Source organism: Lipophrys pholis (assembly GCF_963383615.2).
Source record: "Lipophrys pholis genome assembly, chromosome: 11".
In the NCBI taxonomy this organism is placed as follows: domain Eukaryota; kingdom Metazoa; phylum Chordata; class Actinopteri; order Blenniiformes; family Blenniidae; genus Lipophrys; species Lipophrys pholis.
This window is the reverse complement of record NC_137631.1, coordinates 26,931,609-26,935,336: the sequence shown is the minus strand read 5'-3', so window position 1 is coordinate 26,935,336 and position 3,728 is coordinate 26,931,609.

Below are 3,728 nucleotides of genomic sequence, written 5' to 3'. Positions count from 1 at the left end.
ACTGATTGAGTCAGAACATATAACTTTTTAAATGTGGACTTTTACATCAATGTGATGGCTTTAGATAACCCAATTATTGTGTTAGATGGTCGACATATACAGCAATGGTTAATACTTTATGTAGCAACATAAATTGGACTTTATTCCTCGATTGCTTTTGAAATTTTATTGGAATTTTATCTCCTCAGGACCATTTTCTAGTTATTTTCATACTCAGTATTATATGATTTGTCAAGGACAGCAATAATAACTTTCTAGCTGTGCAATGCAATTTCATCCCAAGAATCCAATATTCAACTTTTAGCAGTCTGTTGCTGTGTTTCTGATCATTCTGCCGGGGAGACCGAGGACGGCTGTAACATTTTTTACACTTTTGTCAATATCTCAGACCTGAATATGAAACTTATGCTTTCAAAATGTGATACTTGTCACGTGTGTCTACTATGAAATGTGCTGTTATCATTTGGACTCAAACATAAAATGCATGGTTTAGTCTCAAACGCACAGTGTTGTAACACTGCTGTTAAGTGCGAATACTATTCACATGCAACATTTTGAACTGAGAATTGAAAAGGACATGGAGATTTTAGATGTCTCCCTGCATGCCTGAATCTAATAATAATGCATAAGAAAGCCCAACATTGCAATCAAGTGAGTGGCATTACCTCAAAACATAAAACATGCAGAGCAGGAGTTTTCCATGATGCTATTAGAAAGCCCTTGCCCTGAAGAACTCGGTCTGTATGTAAAAATAAACAGGATAGAATAGAATGGAATGCATTATTTGTCATATAAGTGATATAATGAAATTGCAAGTGCCGCTGCCTTTGGCATCAAATACATACAAGTGTGCAAAATACATTTAAAATTGATATATATGTTACAGTATAAAAGCACTCACGAGCAGGATTGCAGTGAGCTTAAAAACACCAGTGTCCAGGTCAACTGTTATTTAAGATTAAGCACAAACGTGAAAACTAAATAAGCCTCATGAAGTCCCCAGGTCAGGTCTGGGCTAATCGCTTTACACTGTTAATCACACCTGCTTTACACTGGAATCGAACCTGCAATCTTCTGATTGAGATAGTACCATTCTACCAACAGCTGTGCCTAAGTGTTACATGTGAGTGTGTGTGTGTAGTCAAACTGGATAATATAACAGAGAATGGATACTATAAAGAATCGGTGGAAGAATGGATGAATCTTAGAGGTTTGTTTGATAAAATGAACCCAGACTCTTCTTGGTCCCACTCACCCAAACCTTTGTGAGCTGAAACGACACTCACTTTATGAATAATAGTTAAAATACTGTGAGCAAGTGTCAAGAAACACAGAAACCGAATAAACTGATATTATAGGTGAAATGAAATGCAACACTCTCTTACCACAACATGAGATGTTTCTCTTCAGACTGTTTCTCTCCCAGGTTGCTCAGAATGGACCAGGTGAGTTGTGACTTGTATTAATTGGAGGTGTTACCACTGCCACCTCCCCCCACCCCACCCCCACCACCCCCTCTGCTTGTTTCTCATTAGCTTTCCTCAGTCTTATTGAGTTCACAGCATTGATTACTTTGCAAAGACAGATGGGGGCGCCAAAGTCTCTCCACTGTGACTGAGCTTCCTCTTGACTCTGGCCTCAAAATTAGCAGTAATGGAGGATATCTGTTGACAATACCGCTTTGCTGGGGATATTTGGCAGTGCTGGAGAGATGGATTGCGAGTGGGATAAAGAAGAAGAAGATTTTACAGGATCCACTCAACAGCATTCAGGCTCACACTGGGAAAAAAACTGAACACAGCAGAGGTATGGTGGCATGTAGTTAGTTTACAACCGGTGTGTTATTTTATTATTTTCTTTAAATCTCCTGTGTGCTGAATATGAGACATCACACAAGGAAAACTCCCTATAAGTGCACAAATGCTCTCTAGCCAGTGTCGCTTAGAAAACATATTGCAAAACAAACCATGGAGTGTGTGGAATTTATGTTCTGGACAGCTGCTGCAAGTCCCCCTCATTATTTATTAAATGATCGGTCCTGCAGGAAAACCACTCCTGAAGTGACTGTATAAAGTTATTTCCCCCTGGACAGCGGTGATGATGAACCGCAGGGCCTTTTGCCTGGAGAGCAGAGCTGTTTGTGAAGGCGCTGCTTTATGATGTATGAGTGTGAAGTCCGTTTAGAGATCCTCCTAATAAGAGGCCACTTAACAGTTGTAGGGGGGGGGGAAAAAAGAAAAAGAACAATGTTGTCCAGAGGATTTGGAGAAGTGGGAACATGAGACTGAGTTGAGTATGTTATTAAGACAGAGGGGGATATAACAGATCTATTTTAATCTGAGCCATTACTGACTATTCTCACTGAGCAGCACAGAACAATGTTGGTCTGAAAAGCAGAGGAGATTAAAGATCAGGCTGTGTAATTCACTGCTTCAACAAAAGGCAATGAGTAGTGGGAGTGTCTTTGGTTTTGGTTCCATTTCTAAATCATATGTAGAAGATGTTACATGACCACCAGCTCTGAGGAAATGATCAGTCTGCTGTGCTCTAGAGGACCTTCACCATTTCTCCTGTTCTCCCCCAGTGAGTCCCTCATAATCCTCTCAGCTCTCTGAATGGCACATTATTGAATTTACACCATTAGTTCATTGCCTTGAACTGGACCAGTAATGGAAACCCACCTAATGACTGGGGCTTGCTGCGATAATTAACACAGTGATAGAATTGAGGAGTTCCATTGTGCATCTGAAATCACGTTCTCGCTCTCTACACTGTGTTTCAAAAGAGAACATCGGCACTGCCTCTTTCACCTTTTAGTTGGGACAATTGAGCTGTGCTAATCCCCTTTATTTTGGCAACGAGTATCTCCTGTGTCTTTCCGATGACGTAAGAAATCTTTTAATGTGATAATAAAAAATCTGTTTGTTTGAGGCTACGAGAAGATACTGTTCAAATCAATGATCATTTCTTGGTGTGCTAATCATCGACGTGACCCCAGGCTGCAATAATCAGAACGCAGATGATAAAAGCACTCCTGAGACTCAGATCTGGCACTGAAGTTGGGTGTTTTGTTTCCAATAAAACATCAGGCCATGCATTAATAATAGAAAGTATTTTTTGGGCTTATTTTCTTTCAGAGTGGCTGCTGGTGTTGTTGATTTTTTCCGTTGTCAGACCTACTGAGTATTAACATGAACAAACGTCAGCTTTCAGGAGGTATGGCATTCAAAGCAAAAAGGTGCAATGGTCGCTCAGTAAGTAATGAGATGCTTTGGCTTCGTTGTCTTTTTGTTTTGACATTTTCAAAACCTGACAAGATAAATCCTGAGCCTGTCCCTTAATTAATATCTCTCTTAATAAACAGTTATGGTTTCTGCAGTACAACTTGAATACTACAGTAGGAGGTGTGAGCCTTGAGGGGATCACAGATCAAATCTAATTAACCGTACCTAATCCATGAGGGAAATGTCTTTATATTTATCCAGCTCCTTTAACTGCTTTTTGCCTTCGGGTCGCGATGTGGGAAAATGTCCTGAGGGTCCCATAAATGCAGGAACACTTCAATGAGCAGTGCGACTGAGCTCCTGCTCCTTTTGTGTGTCATGATGTTTCCAGAAAACGCTCTTTGCTGCTCTTCCAGGGAAACGTGAGGAGCAGGGTTTCCACAAACGTTCACTATAAATGAACCCAGGGCACCTAAGCTTAGTCATCTTTTCTAATTATTCTTG